Source organism: Bactrocera tryoni, chromosome 5 (genome assembly GCF_016617805.1).
Source record: "Bactrocera tryoni isolate S06 chromosome 5, CSIRO_BtryS06_freeze2, whole genome shotgun sequence".
Taxonomy (NCBI): Eukaryota; Metazoa; Arthropoda; class Insecta; order Diptera; family Tephritidae; genus Bactrocera; species Bactrocera tryoni.
The window spans coordinates 33350589-33371419 of record NC_052503.1 but is presented as its reverse complement, the minus strand read 5'-3'; the positions used below and the strand labels follow the sequence as shown (position 1 = coordinate 33371419).

The 20831-nt window shown below is 34.8% G+C and overlaps 1 pseudogene; it reads left to right on the top strand.

The window, feature by feature from the left end:
* The first annotated feature begins 1170 nt into the window (after positions 1–1170).
* Positions 1171–19782, top strand: LOC120777112 (annotated as a pseudogene).
* Positions 19783–20831: the final 1049 nt, after the last annotated feature.

Below are 20831 nucleotides of genomic sequence, written 5' to 3'. Positions count from 1 at the left end.
ATATCTCTGCATATTATTATACGAATGTGCGAGTGTGTGAGGGTTGTAATTCCGCCAAGCACTTACCGCCGACGAGTAGACACTTTCTTCATGCAAAAAGCGATTATCACCAACCTTGGCATCAAAGAGGACCCAATCCATTTTAATGTCCCACGTGTAAGCATAACAAGAGGAGATAATGGCCGCGACTATGCAACAATAAAATTAAGGATTATTCTTCGATTTGAAGTAGCCGTCTGTATATAAAGAGAAAAAGAGACAGAGAGTGAGAGGAAATGAGAAAGGTGGTATACCGTAAATAAAATGTATGAAAAATTAACTGTTGCTGCAGATATTGGGGAATGTTGGTGCAGAAATGTTATTAACAGTCAACTAAACTTCGCTGTTGAGATGTCAATTATGTTTATTGTGTAGCCCGCCAGGTCATAGCAATCAAGTGGAGTTACCAAAATACTTAGCAATACGTAAAAAAATATTGAACTTAATATGAAGCAATAGTAATCACATTGCCTAAGCAGTGACAAATGTGCTTGCATATGCTTTCCCTCTCTTTGTTAATATTATGACAACTTTAATTTTAAAATTTAAGCGTTCTTATATGTATATATTCTATATATAAATTGTTTATTTAAGGTTTAAAGCATACCAGGTTGTTCAATAAGTCTTCCCATTTGATAAGAAAAACACAATTTCACTTTATTATTCAGTATAATCTCCCAGAACATTAATACACTTACTCCATCGTTCCTCCAATCTGTGGATCCCATGCCTGAAGTGAGAATCCGGAAGGTCTCCAAATTACGCTTCAACAGCCGTTATGACCTCTTCATTTGATGAAAAACGCTTGCCACCCATACATCTTTTGAGTTCTGGAAACAAATGGAAGTCCTGGAGGCCAAATCTGTTGAATATGGTGTATGCTCCAACAATCCGAACATTAATTCATGGATTTAAGCCATTGTCAAAATGTTCTTGTGACACGGTGCATTGTCCTGATGAAAAAGGATTTATTCTTTTTAAAACGCTCCAATATTTTCCTGAGAAAATCGCATTCGGATGTGGTTCTGTTCCATTGTCAGCGTATGCGGTACCCATTGTTAATACAGCTTTCTAAAACTAAAAATTTTATTTAAAATATGGCTCACACTGTCATTTTATTCACATATAAACATGCCTTTGTTAATGAGTATACACAAAGTAAGTGTATTTGGCAACTTCCGTTACTGCAACCAAGGCAACATGATGGGATACGCGAACCCTTTGAACTTTTCATTTGATGCAATATTCCGTTTAACATTTGCCTACATTTCTTAATCCCTATGTTTGCTTTGTTTTCGTTTTAGATATGCTTTTAAATATACATAACGGTTGGGAAATATTATTTCAGTTAATTTGCTTTCGTTATTTAAAGAATTTTTGTTGCTAAAAAGGAACCAAAAAGCGGAAAAACGGTGAATTTAAGACCAACATTTCATTTACAAATCAAATATTTAATTGCACGAAAATTTTCCATTTATAAATTTTTTGCGTTTTGATATTTATACAAATATATGTAATTTAATTTTGACTGGAATATTTTGGTAATTTCTATCTGGCATTTAGTCTCGACTACTTTTTCACGATATTTTTACATTAAACGACAATACTTTTTTATATAAATATGGGCCCATGTTTGGCCAAATAATGTTATCCCTCCGTTATATACGTATAATATCTCTAAAGAGATCGTAACCTACTTTATATCATTGTACCAAATTGAAAGATTTTTTTTTTTAACTTGTAAACCGCCTTTTTAAGCCAGTTTATATGTCCTCATGCTTTGGGAAAGCTTTAGAGATATATAGTATGTATGCTTTGCCATATATAAATAAAGTACACTTGAGAATAAATATCACTGAGGTTTACCTCAATTTTGCCACATCTATTGAAGTAGCATTAGAGAAACACATACATATATAAACATACACTCGTAGACATGAATTTAGCATTGTCAAGTTAAAACGTTTTCGGCTTTTGCTGTTTGCTATTATTTCGTAACAAGAGTTTTGCATGTGACTAAATACAGAACGCTTTACTCATAACCTCACAAAACCAAAGCCAAAGAAAGCTCTGAAGAATCAAATTTTTCTTTTAATTACTAGAAATTTTCTTCAGTAAATTTTTGTGGGAAATCTGTTTCGAACTAAAGTAATTTAGCTTTTTGAGCATAAATTAAGAATTGACGAAAGTACCTATAACTGTTTCCTGCGGATACGCGAAATTGATAATTATTTTTATGACATTTCATTATTAAAGTCAAAATTACTTAATTAAGTTATTGCACTAAACTCTTTAATTAAATTTAACAATTCTGAGTATACTTAAATAAGGTTTATTTTCTGGCTTACTTTAGTGATTGGCTTTGCACTTTTAGTTTCTGAGTCAAACTGTTACTCCGCACGAAATTTGGGTATTATAAAATCGGTTATACGAAATATAACATAATGATATATTTATGGTGATTCCAAGCGAAACCATATCCTTCTTCACCTGGTCTTTCCAAGGGACCAAGTCCTCTGCTTTCACCGGCGGATACTGCGTCGAATATTCGCAGAGCTGGAGTGTTTTCATGCATTCGGACGACATGACCTAGCCAGGGAAGCCGCTGTTTCTTAATCCGCTGAACTATGTCAATGCCCTCGTATATCGTACAGCTTATCATTCCATCGACTGCGGTATTCGCCGTTGCCAAAGCGCAATATACCATAAATCTTCTGCAGAACCTTTCTTTCGATAACTCGTTATGTCGCCTCATCAGATGATTGTCATCGTTCATGCCCTTGCACCATATAGCAGGACGGTGATTATGAGTGACTTATAAAGTTTGGTTTTTGTTCGTCGAGAAATAACTTTACTCCTCAAGTGCCGATTCAGTCCGAAGTAGCACCTGTTGGCAAGAATTATTCTGCGTTGAATTTGACATTGTTGCAGGCGTTAATGCTGCTACGACTTTGATGTTATGACTGTCAACAGTTCGTTTACCACGACACCCATTTGTTTCGCTTTTTTGTACAATCTGGAGAAACTATGTGCTCTTGGTTTTGCTCTACGTCAGTTTGCATACCTATATGGTATTAGTTTTTGTAGTATGGTGAATATCCGATCTGAAGCCACACTGATAAGGTTCAATCAATCTGTTGACGGTGGGCTTTAATCTATCACAGTGTTTGCTCTCGACAGAATCTTATATGCGATGTTGAGAAAGCTTCTCTCACGGTAGTTGGCGCAGATTGTGGGGTTTCCTTTTTTGTGGATTAGGCAGAGAACACTTAAATTCCGATCGTTGGGCATGCTTTCGTTCGAGCATATTTTACAAAGAAGCTGATGCATTCTCCTTATCAGTTCTTTGCTACCGCACTTAAATGGTTCGGCCGGCAATCAATCGCTACCCGCCGCTTTATTGTTCTCCAGACCCGTAATTGCTATTCGAACTTCTTCATAATCGGAAAATAGAACGTCCGCTTCATCATTATTGATTGGATAATCGGGTTTACCATCTCGTGGTGTTTTGCTTTCAGTGAAATTTAGCAGGCTGAAGAAATGTTCCCTCCTTAATTTCAGAATGCTCTGGGCATCAGTCACTTGATCACCTCGGTGGGTTCTGCAAGAGTATTATCTGCTCTTGAAACCTTCTGTTAGTCTCGGCATCTTTTCGTAGAGTTTCCGAGCATTTTTTGGCCAAAATAAAATGTGTAAATATATATTTTCCATAGCAAAGGTGAGAGTATGTTGCTTGAAATATATGTGAAAATCTTAAGTCCAGACCTCGCAATATATGTACAGCATATTTATGAAAGCTTATGCCTCAGCAACACAAGCTCTAAAATAAGCTTTAGTTCAGACCAAAATTTAATTACTGGTGTTTGCTAACTCACATGTAATTTTTTCGCATTATTTTTCATTGGCTTGCAACCACTCCTTCGGTAAGTGTTCAGTCGTGTTTCCGCTAAGTTTATTAAAAAATGCATTAAGCTAATGTGGTTTGACACATCATAACAGTTTAATATACTCAGTTAATGTAAACACTGTAAAAGCTTTAGAAATACTTGTATATCTGGTGAAGGGTGACTCTAGGTTATATACATATATTCGTGATTAATATAGACTTATATGCCCTCATAACAGTTGCTTCTATAAATTGATAACAACACTAGTCGGGTTGTTGCAAAGATAATGTCGGTTACGTAGAAAAAGTGGCACAGAAGTTTAGAAAGCCTTCAGAAACCACTGTGTGGCTTTTGTTGGCTTATTCTTAAATATTTTATATGAAATAAAAGGTCCATGCTGCTAAACAATTTTTTTTTTCTCCAATTGATAGATGTGTCCTAGATATTGGCCTGGCCCTAAATTTTGTGAGTAGCGTGCGCTCTTATTTCTCTTAAATCTTTAATTATCCCTTGCTCCCTTGGAAGATAACCTGTTGTGTGTCTTTTGGATGATTGGAACTTATGTGTGAAAAGTTGTTTTGCCTTTTTGTGCATTGAAAAGATCTAAGCTTCTGAAAGTCAAGCAAACAAATGTAATTTCAGATTAATCCTGATTCAGTGGAAAAAAGAAAAGTTGGCTTAATTTTTGGCTTTGTACTTTGTTACAACAAAAAACAACAACAATATTCGTAATCAGTTCTTTCAGCGTTTCAGCGAACTGCATATGGATAAAATTTCACTGGCAACATAACCGTTTAGTGAACTAACATTTACTTTGAATTGTTTATGCAACAGATTGTCCACATATTTTCGATTGCGCTCTTTGCAGATACCACAAAATATACATATTTGTACACACATACAAATGTAGCTGTGTATTCCAATCTAGATGTTCATTTGCATTCAGGTTGCACATTCAACGCTGTTCACTGAACATTTTCTCTTAAAATCGGCTAAAAGTTTGTGCGTGATAGATTTTAATTTAATTTATTTATTGCACGCATTTGGTTAAACATAAGTAAACCGTGGCTTTTTTGTGTCAGCCGTATTCGCCAAACTAGTTATCTACCACAGCCACTAAAGCCTCAGAGGATGGTTTGTTGACTACGCAAAAGCTGCAGGTGTTGAGTGACAATGCGCCGTGTTCGTAAGTCCGTGTTTGCATGTGTGTTACTGGGCAATTGATTTTACTCGCATTTCAATTTTCGCCCAAAAGTCAGATTAGAATGCTTTTGAAGCTTAATTTTTTTTTTTTTTTTAAATTGGCAATAACCATATCATCGAGTCGACTGGATTAGGGTAAGTAAGCCCCATTTAGCCGCTGTTATCCTTGACATAGTAATGAGTATATTTAACTAACGTTATTGATAGGTAAAGACTTGGCGCTATTGACACTGATTATATTAAGAAAATGAAGGATGTGTTTCTAAGAGTTTGTTAGTTTAGTTTATATCGCTGAGTAAAGAGAACGGATGAGAGATTCCCCTTTTGATGGCGACCATGGCAAACGCATTAAGGATTACGATTTGAGGTAATGCACCTGGAATGTCCGGTCCTTGAATTGAGAGGGCAGCTGGTTGAAATCCCCGTGAAAATAAAGGTTGACATCACCGCCGCCCAAGAAGGACTGAGGCGAGTAGGTCCTTGTGTCGTTTACTATAGTGGCCATATAAAGGAGCACAAGTTCGGTGTGGTAGATTGATCATGTTGTGATAGACGGAAGACACGTCTCCAGTGTTTTAGATGTGCGTACGCTCTGAAGTCCAAACATCGACTCGGAACACTACCTTGTTACAGCCAAGATATGCACTCACCCCTGTGCAGCAAAAAATGTACTCATCACTAATAATCGGTATAAGGGAACTGTGGGACGGTATTTCAAGCTTCTTACGTACAACTGCAACCGAAACCATTCATTTTCGGAGAATGCAAAAGAGCAGCTGGTACGATAAGGAGTGTCGTGTCGCAGCAGAGGGAAAGCAGACTGCCTACCTAGCAACGCTATGATCGAATACAACAAGTGCGGGATGGGGTAGATTCAAGAGTTGAAGAGAAAAGCGAGACACTTTTGCAGACAATAAAAGAGAGAAGCCGAAATGCGTGAGCAAGAGGAGCTTGACAAGCTGGCCGACAGGGGTAATACTCGAAAATTCTACGAAAAATGCGGCGACTAACAGAAGGTTTCAAGACCGGAGTATACTCTTGTAGAACCCAAGGAGGTGATTTAGTAACCGATGCCCAGAACATAGTGAAATTGTGGAGGGAACACTTCTCCAGCCTGACGAATGGCAGTGAAAGCATAACGGCAGGAGAAGGCGAACCAGATTCCCCAATCGATGACGATGGAACAGAGATCCTATTTCCCGACCATGAAAAAATTGAATAGCAATTACCCGTCTGAAGAAAAACAAAGCGACTGGGGCTGATGGATTGCCGGCCGAGCTATTCAAACACGGCGGCGAAAAAATATTAAAGCCCAACATGAGCAAATTGTTTGGACCTTCTCACCAAATCTGAGAAAAGACCGGTGAGAAGAGAATCGACACCACTGTTGATTTCAAAGCTGCTTTTAACGGGAACTGCCTTTATGCCGCGATGTCTGAATTTGGTATCCCCGTAAAACTAATACGGCTGTATAAACTGACGTTGAGCAACACCAAAAGCTCCGCCAAGATCGGGAAGGCCATCTCCAAGCCGTTCGATACCAAACGAGGTTTCAGCCTAGGTGACTCCCTATCGTGCGTCTTCTTCAATATACTGCTGGAGAAAATAATAAACAAACAAACAGTCGTCGCTCTCGAGGCTTGGCTCCCACGCCACTGTTGACAGTCATAACTTCGCAGTCGTAGATAATTTTGTTTATCTCAGTGCTGCTATATAGTGCAGAGACATGGACGATGACAACATCTGATGAGTCGACGTTATGAGTTTTCGAGAGAAAGGTTCTGCGAAAGATTTATGGTCCTTTGTGTGTTGGCCACGGCGAATATCGCATTCGATGGAACGATGAACTCTATGAGATACACGACGACATTGTCATAGTTCAGCGAATTAAAAGACAGCGGCTACGCTGGCTAGGTCATATTGTCCGAATGGTCGAAAACACTCCAGCTCTGAAAGAATTAGACACAGAGGAAGACTTCCATTCCGTTGTAAAGACAGGTGGAGAAGGACTTGGCTTCGCTGGCAATCTCTAATTGTCGCCACCTTGTGGAGAGAAGAAACGACTGGCGCGCTGTTGTTAACTCGGCTGTAACCGCGTAAGCGCTGTCTACACCAGTAAAGAAGAAGAATAATTTTCATTAGCGTCGGTTATTGGAAAAGGAACTAAACAATAGCATTTAAAATGCAATTTTCTTTTATTTTATTAAATTATTTATTTACATTACCACGATTACCATATCAGTGAGTAATTAATTCAATGGTTAATCTATTTGTTTTACTTCTGGTTTTCATTTCAAATAAGCAAATCCAAAAGTATATTTTAAACCTTATGTGTTGGTGGCATAATATTGGGAACGTGTGTATACACATACTTGCGTATAATACATTTATATCTCCATTCAGAAATTCTAATATATTTGCTCAAAATCATCGTCAATGTTTGTTTTCACTTAACCGCTATAAATGGCACCGAGATGTGGTTTTGGTCGGGATTTTCCGTTCAAACTTCGGAAATAAAATTTTCTGTAGTTCGCAAATTGCTTGCGTTTTACACCAGAGATGTCAGATGAAAATGTTATGTAATTGTTTGTTAAACTGTATTTCAGGTCATGGGAATTATTATATACATGCATGCACTATACATTATGGTGTCCGTTATTTATCGAATTGCCCTTTTATTGCAAACGCCCTTTGAAGTTTTAGTTTTTATCATAAACTACCTGTAGGATCCAACATTAAAACCATTTAATTTTCAATTTAAAACTTTACTTTAGTTAATTACGCTGTTATTATAAAAACACGTTCTCTCAAGTTTATTAAGATAACTCATATATTGAAATAAAGTCATACTTTTATCATGAAAAAATTCTAATTAGCTGGAAAGTAAGCACTTCTTTTAGTACTCATGTGATATTACCGCACTGTTGCTATTAAAAATTAAACACCTTTAAACTTTTTGTGGTGCATTCAACTCCGAATAAATCCAGGTCTTTGTAAAACGTGTCACGTAATCGTAAGTACTGGATCGTTATTATTGAAACAAACAAATTCTCTCTTAAAAAACTTCAGAAAAATAAATATAGTATTTCAAAAGTTTATTTATTTTCCAAGGAAGCTAATTATTGCCAACATACCTCTAAGTGGCTCAAATAATTTTGGAGCAGATATTTTTCTGCTAATTGACTGAGAATAAGCAGTTTTCCTTAAAATAATATACTGGGACTTAGGCAATGTACTTCAATAGTTCAATGGTAGTTACTACCATATTTACCTAAACTCATTTTATTTGTGAAATTATTAGACTTTTTTACAGCCGAAAGTAAATAAGGTTAAATTGTAATGTTCATTTAAACAATATAATATTTATTTGAATGGTAAATGGGTTGTGAAAATAGAAATTTTTTCTTGTTTGCAGCACTTAACCTCTTCTAATTACTAACTAGTACGGCCGTATTGCAACTAATAACAAAGAACCACATGTGTGCTTAATGTTGAAAGCTTTCAAATGATTTCAAATTACACTCTCGAGAAATTTTGAGTGCACACATGTACTCGTACATATTTATGCATATACATATATGTTTTTAGTATGCTAGCAGAACAACACAGACAGCCAATAAGAACATTGAACGCGCATTTTGAATAAATCCATAAAGTCAACAATACCAAGTATAAAGTAGTTTTGTTAATCTGCTATTTTAGGACCGAGCACGTGCTTGTGCTTTGTGCGACCGGAGGACTTACCTATAACCTATTGGTTGCGACATGTCTGCGCTGAGGTTACTCATACGCCATGGACGTAGCTGTAATGGAATTGAGCAAATAAAATACAAAACACACACACAACCGTGTTCGATGGTTTAATCAAATTCGGTAATGTATTCTTTGTTGTCGAATCGATTTTCTGCGAAATATAAATTGAGCGGTTTCTTCTTCTTCTTCTTAATTGGCGTAGACACCGCTTACGCGATTATAGCCGAGTTAAGAACAGCGCGCCAGTCGTTTCTTCTTTTCGCTACGTGGCGCCAGTTGGATATTCCAAGCGAAGCCAGGTCCTTCTCCACTTGGTCCTTCCAACGGAGTGGAGGTCTTCCTCTTCCTCTGCCTCCCCCGGCGGGTACTGCGTCGAATACTTTCAGAGATGGAGTGTTTTCATCCATCCGGACAACATGACCTAGCCAGCGTAGCCGCTGTCTTTTAATTCGCTGAACTATGTCAATGTCGTCGTATATCTCGTACAGCTCATCGTTCCATCGAATGCGATATTCGCCGTGGCCAATGCGAAAAGGACCATAAATCTTTCGCAGAATTTTTCTCTCGAAAACTCGTAACGTCGACTCATCGGTTGTTGTCATCGCCCAAGCCTCTGCACCATACAGCAGGACGGGAATTATGAGCGACTTATATGTAGAGTTTAGCTTTTGTTCGTCGAGAGAGAACTTTACTTTTCAATTGCCTACTCAGTCTGAAGTAGCACCTGTTGGCAAGAGCAATCCTGCGTTGGATTTCCAGGCTAACATTGTTGGTGGTGTTAATGCTGGTTCCTAAATAGACGAAATTATCTACAACTTCAAAGTAATGACTGTCAACAGTGACGTGAGAGCCAAGTCGCGAGTGCGAGGACTGTTTGTTTGATGACAGAAGATACTTCGTTTTGTCCTCGTTCCCTGCCAGACTCATTTTCTGTGCTTCCTTGTCCAGCCTGGAGAAAGCAGAACTAACGGCGCGGGTGTTGAGGCCGATGATATCAATAGTCGCAACAACAATTCGCGCAAGCAGTTGTTATCTACCGGTTCGCTTGGCGCTTCCGCTAAAAATAAATAAAAACGAATAAAATATATAAAAATTGTGAAAAGAAGTTATAAAATATCAGCATATGAGCGATAATGCTTGTACAAAAATAAGTAGACTTAAACGGAAGCCGCTAAAGTTGATTTCGGCATAATTTATTTTTAAATCTCGCATGTTCCAATTTCACTAATTAAAATAACAAAAAAAATGTATAATGTTAAGAAGATTATTGGCTTATGGAATGCGGATTCACATTCTGCGGTATGATTACCATACTCGCATTTTATCGAGTCACTGAGAGAGATTGGCGCGATTAAAAATGAGTTTTTGACGGGATGTAGATTGTCATCAAAAAAACAAGTCAAATATTTAATTTTACAAACAAACTCTATGGACTGAATTTCCTGCTGCGACTCGCCGCTGAATAGTGACAAAATTCATATCTGAAAAGATGATTACGCGTGATGATAAGTGGGTCACTAATAAAAACTTCCAACAAAAGCGGTCGTGGTTGATTGCGATGAGCAACACACATCGATGGTAACTACGCAGCAGCTCTGGGAGCTTGTTTGAAAAGTTCTTATGCACCCACCTTATAGCCCTGACCTGTCCTTTGTTTACTATAAGCTCTGTCTATAGCGAACGTTGTTTTAGTGAAATATTCAGCTCAAGAGGACAAAACCAGCGTGTTAATGGCTATTCATAGTCTGTCTTATTTGTTTGGCAACAGGGGGGCGATTCTCTACCAAAGTGGCATTATAAATTTATAAACTTAATGGTGATAACATTGATAAAACGAAAGTTCGAATGACATTGACCTAAATTGGACCATCATTACTACTCTTTAAATCTTTAGTGCAATGCCGCACCCACTTAAGGAAAAGTGATGTCCCCAATGAGATACTCTTTACCGAATCAACAATTCGAAGAGTGTTTTGTAGCTTAGTTATACATCTTTATAATTTTCCTTTAAGGAGTTGCCTGGGCTTCCTCGAGTAAAATTCAGCCAGATTTCAAACATTTTTTCTCATATAAAAAGTAAAATATTGTATTAGAATTTTTTATTGTTACAAAGGATTATCTAAAGTGAAAAAACCTTAAATTAGTACTTGAGCGAAAGAAGGAAAAAAAACTGAAAATTGGATTTTTGGCAGATATGTTTACAACAAACTGAAAATTTCGCTAATTTTTTTTTCAAACAGTTGTAATCGAAAAAATGCTTCGTCCAAGTCTTTACGCACGCATTTTTTTATGTAGACTCACTTACAAATGCAAAAAGTTCATTTTGGTTTTGATGTTTGACCACCACAAAATTGTCTGCATGGGAACTGATAGCAGAGTTTTGGAACACATTTCAAATTAATCACAACAAGTGCAGCAAAAAAAATTGTACAAATATTTGCCACTGACTACACCTATACATATTTCCATATGTGTTATGTACATCAGCGCCTGCTGTTTGCTGACAGCACATGCCTTAATCAAACAAATTAAGGCCGACAGCAGAATCTGAAAAATGCAACGAACGTTAAAATCATGGGAAATACGTTACACATATGTAAATAGGCCTACAACCTAGTATAGTTTAGTGGGTTATCACTTTAGGGTGTTCTGGAGGAAGACACAAAATAAATATGTGTGTGTTGTGCGCAGAAGACCCTTATAAAGATTATAGAAGTGTAGATATGCCAAATGAACTGCTACTGAAGTGTTCAGAAAAAAAATATGACAAACTTTCTAGCAAAAGCATTGGTTTCTACGTAACGCTCTTTATCTAGGAGTATATTTAGGGAAATAATAAGAGATCTATTTATCTTTCTTAATCAGTTTACTGTAAAATTTCACAATCTGCATCAAGCACAGCAACCTTTTCTGTATTTATCACAAACTAAAAGAACCTAAAATGGTTGTCATTGAAAACTTTACTGCTTTTCTTGATAATTAGCTATGGTAATCACCGCTTAGTCTAACTTTTATAAACGTGGTGAGTACATTTGTGGAATTATTGAGTTCAAAATTTGTTTATACACTCCACGAAATACCTCATGATATGTGAAAAAGGTTCTATTGTAGAATAAAAATTTCTATATACAAAAATTTCAAAAACAGGCAAGATTACCCCACTGACCCCTTAATTACATACAATGACAGTTCTAATCAAACTAACGACAATGGTTGTCATTTCATTTTTATATGAAGTTAATGTAAAACGTAATTAGAAATGGCATAAAGAAAATAAGATTAATACACTTCATATTAAATCCATAAGGGTTGTGGAGATTCTTTTTTTCTTTAACTTTTTTGGATATTATCGTTATTAACTGTGGAATATGGACGACTCCGGAGTTTAAATTTTTATTGTAAATTTTTGATATGAAATGTGTATACAAAACTCCCATAAAACACAGGCAATATTGTTAGTTTTGCTTATACAACGAAATTATATGGAGGACAAGTTATAGCCTCGTCTTTGATCGGAACTGGAATTACTCAACGAACAGCAGGTATGTTATTTCGGTGTCTTCTCAAAAATTACGCTAAGGCCTTCCTAAGGTGTTTTGTCCTTAGCATCTGTCTTGTGGTCTTTGTGCGAACACTTTTGAATGTCTGGTACACATAAATTTAATAAAATTGGGAAATAATGTTTTCAATACATTCGTATATCTGCAGTTGTTAATAGAAGTAGCGCCCTAAAGTTTGGTACGCCACTGCGTATACGCACTTTTGTATAAACACTTCATATGGAGAAGCTTATTTGCTTGTCATGTTTTTGCGAATATATCATTTTTCATTGCCTACAAGTACAAACATACCCCTACTATGTACATAAGTCTATACAGAAGTAAATAAATTTGACCTTGAGGGCAGAGGGACAAAAAAGGGATTATTTGACGGTTGTTTCATCTAATCGCAAATATTTAAAATCGATTTGGGGCACATTGCTGATGCAGTTTTGAATATTAATATTATAAGAATAAACCCACATAAAGTTTTATATGCACATCGACATATGTAGGTATATATATGTATTTAGTACGTATACACTACTTGGCGTTATATTTTCTAATAAGCAAAAATTATTTACTGTTGCCGAATATTCATAAATTTCGGCTGATTTTCAATTTTTTTACAGTTCATATTTATTTATATATTTTAAGTACTAATTTCAGCGGATAATCGTTTCATATTATTTTTCTAAAAACATGTTTAAATTTCTTTTTGCTTTGTCGTAATTTTGTTTGCTCTCGTAATTATCTTTAAATACAGAAATACTGAGTACATACATATTTCAATAAAATTGGGTTGACACGTCTCTAATATGTACATATTTATAGTAAATTTAATTAGTAAAGAAATTGAATCTGTTCAGCGGTTAAACAGAAATTCAACATACAAACTATTGTTACTTTTACACAATATTTTAGCTGCAAAATTTCTAGTTTTCATTAAAATAATTTCCTTTTGAATTTTCAAAACTTCTCCACACGTGAAAACATTTTTAACGGTTTGTCGCAAATTAATTTCAACTTGATGGTGAGTTATCTATTTGGTTTCAAGAAAGTTCATTCGAGTTCACTCAGAAATTGTAGAATTGATTACGAGAAATATATAATAATGTGCACGCTTGACTATAAGTGACAACACCTACCTTCCACGGTATGAAAATAATGTTGGAATGTGAAAAATGCTGAGGGAGGATCAGCATGAACGAAAGAAAAAAATAGTGTTTAATCGAACTTAATGATTTGCAATTATTTTTCAACGATGTCATTGTTTTACTAATATTACATAGAAAGCTTTTTATGACATGTCGCAGTATATCAAATGATCAACTTCATATAAATTAATGTTGAAAATTTCTTAAATACCTTGTGTATATTATACATGTATTATGATACTACATTTAGTTGAATAGTTTATTTAAATTAAAAATTTTAAAACTTCTTTTTCTTTGCGACTCAAAAATTCGCATTAAGCTTCCCAAAAATAGTAAATAAAATTCTATATCTCTGGAACTACTGGGCGAATTTCAGTAAAACTTGCTTCGCAACATTTGATCGACTAAAACCAGGATCCATTCCCATAATTGTTCGCTTGATCCCACGTCTCATCGGTAGTTGTGATGCTTTCCATGAATGTGGGATCGGAACTCACGCGATCACACACATGTCTAAAGAAGCCGGTTTACGGTACTCCTTTCGAAAAAAAAAATCGGCTTTATCGGTTCGAGTCGAACAAGGACGCGTTTTATAACCAAAATATCCACCAAAATCATTTGAACGAACTTGCAAGAGATGGCAATTAAAATTAAGTGAATGATGTATTATAGTTTGATGCAGAAATTGTGTGAAATATGTTGGTCAGTGTGTCGGTTATCAACAAAAAAGCTGCATGGAAACATATTCTCGAGTATATTTGAGTAAAATCAAAAATTAATTTTATATCAGTCCAGATTTTCTTTTAGCTCCGATATACTCCACGCACTGATATCCGTCTTTCCAAATGATTTGTTCTTAATTAATATGAATAAAACTGGTGTAAACTTCATAACTTTATTTAAATGACTTCCAATTGTCTGGTTGAATTTTTGCTTATATATAAACAGGTAAACTCCTTTAAACTCAGATTTAACCTAACCGTCCAAGCCAATTACTGTCCTTTTCAAAATTTTATAGATTTATTAATATTTACATATCTACATTATTCGAAAATCAAATTTACTCATTCTACAATACTTCGACATGAAATAAAAACCATATTCCCAAATGAATTGGTTTTAATATCATAATTGAAATCTACACACATACATATTTATATGCATATGGTATGTGTTATGTTTGTATATATTGAGTTGGAAATATGACCCGTAGAAAATTACTAATTCATACCCGTACCTGTTGATTCCCGCAACCAAGTCCTTGCAGGTAATTTTGATATTGCGATATCACGCACAGCAGACAGTAAGACTAAGTGGAGATAAAATGGAGAAGAAATTGCATGAATAAGGTTAAAATGGAAAAGAGAAGTCTATACGATATGGTAAAGTAATGATAGCAGAAAAACGATTTACTTATACTTATGGGGCACTCGGGTGTATGTATTTATGTCTACCTGAATACAATGCTGCTTGCGATATATGTACATTTACAGTATGCAGTATATAAGTGGGTGCTTAAGAGTACTTGTATTTATGCTCACATTTTTGTCTAACAATGCAGAACAAATGTGTTTATTATTTGTCTAACGAGAGCAGTCAACCGCTGCAGCTTTAGAAAAGCTGGAGTGTTGGCCAATTATTTAAAGTATTTTCAATGAGTTTTAACGACTGATGACAAGTGCTGCGCAAACAGAACAATCATGTGAATTTTTGAAACAATTTTTTCTTTATATCACAAAACTTTTATCTCGAAGATATTGAGCCTATCCAAGCAGTTCAATTCGTTGCTATTTAATTCAACTGATTTGCCGAGAACTTTTTCGTTGGGGCTAATTTAAAAACACATGCTCGCTTTGTAGCTATTTTTACCAGATATTTTCCGTTTTTGCATTTTTGGATATTCGTGGATTTTTTGATATTTTAATTGAATACGCCAAAAGTTCGCTACTTGAATGCCACAACGTATGTTCTCCTGCTTATTTTAAATCAATATGTGCGACTGCACGCAACTACAAATATTGTACACTGTTTATGAGTGCCCTTGTTTCAATTACGCACACCTTCACGTTGCTAGTCTGACCTAGCTAAAAACAAAAAGAAATATAGAAAGTGCCATAAAAATAGACGTTTAGGCATGCATCTGCAGTCTATTTTTCGTAGAAGGCTTAAAGAGGAAATGTGATGAACAAACCTTATTTCTCTAATAGATTTGACGTCAAAAGCAAAATAGAAACTATTCCGAAGGATGAAGTGAAACTGGCACATGTGTGTACATTGAAATTGCAATTTTGCATTTTTTGAGGCGATTAAATGCGGATCTTTGGCTGCAAGCATTCCAATTTTATTCCACTTTCTTGTAACATGATGGTTAATATTAATCGTATCAAAGCGTTTTGTATGCGGCCAGAAATATATATATAGTTAAAACAAGAGTAATGTGTACAAGCAAAAGAAAAATGGTTGCCGGGAGCCGTCCGCAAGAATTGTATATGAGGTTCTATGTTAACTTTTTGTACCATATACATACTTTTTTTGAGAAAGTCCTTAAATGCATGACACAACTTTTAAAGGGGATTTATTAAGCCTTTACAAAGCTACTATCACAGTCAGGGTTATCATGCATACATTTTCGCCCTGTCTAAATATTGTTAATATGCCTCCCACCGAGGTTAATGCTATTTTTTTCTATAGAGAAAAGATTTCTTCGTATATTCAAAATACAAATGCTATAGTCAAAATATTAACTATACATTTCCGACAGAAAAGAACAAAATTTGTTTGCTAACATACTGTAAAGTGTTTATGTAACGAGCTTACTACTTGTTTCCTAACTTATTTCACTCTTCTTACATTTGCAATGTTTTTCTAAGAATCATAAGTGAAATTTTGTGGTTAAAATGAAACCAAGCAAGAGATTGTAAAATTTTGTTTCTGCAGGAAGTCATTTGTGTACGTGCATATATATATAGCTAAATTCGTCGGAAAAGATTCATTAGCAGCACTCTTGAAACCTGATAACTATAAGTAATTGAATAAAAGGGGATGTGGAATGGTAATTTGTAGGAAAAAAGTCAATTTTGTAAGTTAGCTAGTTAAGTGAAACAATCAACTACAAAAATTCATATATGAGGCTCAGAATTTTTAAACAGGTCATACAATCAGTATTTCTATTAGCAAGTGAAATCTTATAATACTGAAAAAACATTGAGTTTTAGCTTAACTATCACGACCGTAGTCTCAAACAAACCTTGTGGCCAACGACCGTGTTCACATCTACTCTTGGGCGAAAACAATACGATATGAAGCAATGTTCACTGTGATCGCTTTAAACTGTTACCTTTATTTCTATGCTTGGACAAATTGAAGAAATTTGTCGATGAATTCTGGTGTTTCTACTGAATTTGAATCACATTATTAATAGATTTTTGCGGCCTGAATGTGGTTTGAATATCAAAATAAAATTTTCACTCTGCAAATAGGATTGAAACGTGGATTTAGGTGCAACAAGGTATTTTCGATTCGTTAGATAGTTAAGCCTGTTTTCCCAGGTATTTAATATTAGTTTTGAACAGCTTTATAATTACCACAGAAGAAAGATTTTATTGCAGAATTATTTTCGATTGGGAAGCCAAAGAAATCTCCCTAGCTGATATATTTATTTATTTATGTTAATTCGCTCATAAAAAATATGGAAGCATGTGTCGTAAAATTTGCTGATTACCTCAGGGAGTCTGACTAGCATAAATTCTTTAATTATTTTGAAAAATTTGATATATTTGTAGCGTGTTCTCAGTATAATTGAAAGCTGAATATAAATCATATTCAATCAATATTGTGTTCACTGTAGTATTTGTTGGTGGTTAACTTTTAACAAATAAACTTAATAACTTCAATATTCTCAGTTATTTATGTTTCTTGTGAGTTAAATAGCATTTGTAACTTTATTTAGATGTGTTAGCATTTTTCTTGTTTCAAGACTTGTGTTACCTAAAATATTGTATGCTCACGTGTTGGGACCACAATAACGCATCCAAGGAGGTAAATTTTATGGTTTATGTAAATAAAGCAGGATATTTTTAGTCTTCATAACCAGTTATTCGCAATTGCATGCAATGGCGTGAGAAATTATGCTTCTTCGCTCAACTTGAGGTCCCACTTCCCACACTTTGAAAATTGAAAATAATTGGACCATGTTAAAAACAACTTTTTCCTAATGAAATTGTTCACGCAGCTAATTAAAATTTACTAAATACTACTTCAATACGATTATTAGTAATCCCGGAAGAAGCTACTTTTGATATGGATAGAGATCGATTGCACGATTTTTAAGCATGTGACATGAAATTTTTACATGAGAAGTGACTCAAAGCTAGGAATTAGGAGAATATTTTCATAATACTAATTCTATACTATTTTAGTGAAACTTGATTTTTTTTATTGCATTTTCGGATAGTTTGCATTGTAATAAATATTCTCTCAAATTTTGAAATCGAAATTCAAATTATTACGGTCGCTACAGCGTTTCTTGTAGAAAGGGAATAGAGTTGGGAATATTGCGATTCCAATCTTTAAACACGTTTTTCTCAGAATGGTGATTTTCAAAACGATTTTCACTCAAAATATGAGTATTGAAGATATCTAGTTCCAATTTAGAGAGAACATTTTTAACGCCATTATCTATCGTGCTATGAAAGTCTTCTTTTGAAAATTTTTTTTTTTTCTACGAAAAACTGTCAAAGAAAGGTTCAAATTCGATACTTTTTATTCAAACCTCTGCCATTTTGTCAAATTTAAAAAAAGCACTTTCCATAGGACGATAGCGACTTTCCCACGGATTAATAACCTTTTTGAAATGTTTATTTAAGACCAAAATTGCGGCCGCAATCATGGAGATCGTTTGTTTTACGTGTCATTTCAACAGTTTATTTAACTATTATACAGCTAATAAATAAACATGAAAAAATAATTTTGTATTCTTCATGAAAGTATTTATTTAAAAAAAATTGGGCCAATTAGTTAATTTCAACATTATAAAAAATCAAGAAATTCAGTGGTTTTTGGAGGTCCACGCTATGACCATCCCTTAAGGGGACTTAGTCCAAGCGATTTACGACCATCATACCTATAACTAAGGCCAAATAGCGTTGGTAGAACATCACAACAAGCCATATTATAAGCGAAAATATTATCGGGTGAACTTTTGATCATCGAATCAAGTCGATGCTAAGCTAATAAAAATATTGGAACTTTTGTTAAACTTTGTGTATATTTTTTAAAGAAAAAGGTTACAGCTCTCAAATATATCTTATACATATAAATGTGTAAAAAAAAAGTCACTCAAAAGATGAGCTCTTAATATTAATATTAAGAGGTGCCTCTTTCAAATTTTCTGTTTTCCATATAAATTACATGGAAAAAAAATCGTTTTTTTGTGGTGGTTATTCTGCGGAGGTTATTATATGTGCACGCGATTGCTGCCAGTTGGGATGGTAAACTCGATTCCGATTCTACTCGAAAATCGAGTTTCCTCGTAAAATAATTCTTTTTCTCTCTATGTACAAATGGCTACTTCACATTGAAGGATAATCTTTAGTTTTACTCCTGGATAGTCGCGGTCATTGTGTCCTCGTGTTATGCTTACTCGTAGAACATTAAAATGGATTGGAGCCTCTTTGATGCCAATGCTGGTGATAATCGCTTTTTGCGTGAAGAAATTGTCTACTCATCGACGGTAAGTGCTTGTCAGGATTACAACTTTCTCACACACTTATCAGAAATGCTGAAGTATTTTAAGTAGGAGTGTCTAGTTGGCAACGTTTCTTTGACTACATCCCAAACGCTCTACAATTGTCAGTAATAAATTGACATTATTTTTTGCCCAATTAGGCACGAATTTACTTATTGTTGATGTGTTGTACTGTTTATTCTTATTTAAAGGTGTATTATTTCTCTTCCGCAGTGGTTCTACTACTTTCGCATTGTGGAAGATTTAGTGCTGCGTTTCGGTTTGACCGTATCGATGAGCTTAATTGGTTATATAAAGGGTGACTTAATGATGACCATACTCAGCCCGTTAGAGGTGTTTCGTCGTTTTATTTGGAACTATTTTCGCTTGGAGAATGAACACTTAAAAAATTGCAACAAATTTCGTGAAATATTTCGGTGGCTCCCATGGATTGCTCGGATAAGTTGAGCGCTACTTGACTTTGTGCGTTAATTGTATCATTTATTATAGAGAAAGATTATAAATTAAGAAGGAATCTTAATTTACGTTACTCATATTGCAAGCAAAAAATATAAAGAATCTTTTTATGTGAGTGTAAAACTTACGAGGGCATTCTGATAAGTTAACTCACAAGATGTTAATTGTATGGACTATCTAAAAAAATTAAAACGGTCATAGGGCTGCATTATAGAGCCGATTTGACGCCAAAAGAAAAAAGAACAAACCCAAATTAGCAAAGAAATAAGTGCTTTTCCAACAAAACAACTTACTCACATCTTTGCCATCGCTACGGGCAAAGCGGTCAAATTAGACTATGAGTGCTGCTTCAACCTCCACATCCTCCGAATGAAAGTGAATTTTATGCTTCAGACACCAGTAAATTATACAGACATATTTATACATCTTTACATACCATATTTATAAGTATGTGAAAATATTTCATTTAAATTTATATAATTATGTAACTTTACTAAATGTCGGACCATTAAAAGAGTACTTAAAAACATGCATACTACATACATGTTTGTTGTTATTCTTTTTTACGTGTTAAACAATTGTTTAGCCAAATGTTATTAACAAAGTGTGACTCTTCCTTTCGCTTCAATGAGCACCGGTAAAAGGTAAGCAAATACCAGTGTTATTTTATGCATTAAGGGTCCGCTATTACCCAAATTAAATTTTTTTGGAAACGCCCTTTTATGTCCGTTTTCCGGAACTGAGTATTTCATAGTACTTACCAACAAAATTTGGGTTAAAAATTTTATTTAAATATACAATCCAAATGTATCAATATAAAAGGGCAAGTATTTTATATAATTTTTAATCCATATTTGAAAAAAACGATTTTTACAAAATTCTTTTGAACTCTTCGCATTTTCGGCCGCCTGTATTGCGTCTTCACTTTTCTAAAATATTACCTATTTCCTTTTTGTTGGTGGTAATCTTTGACGCGTGTTCAAGCATTACTGAGTCATGCAATAAGAAAGCTGACTGAAAGTATTTTTTTTTTTATTTATTTTAAACGCTC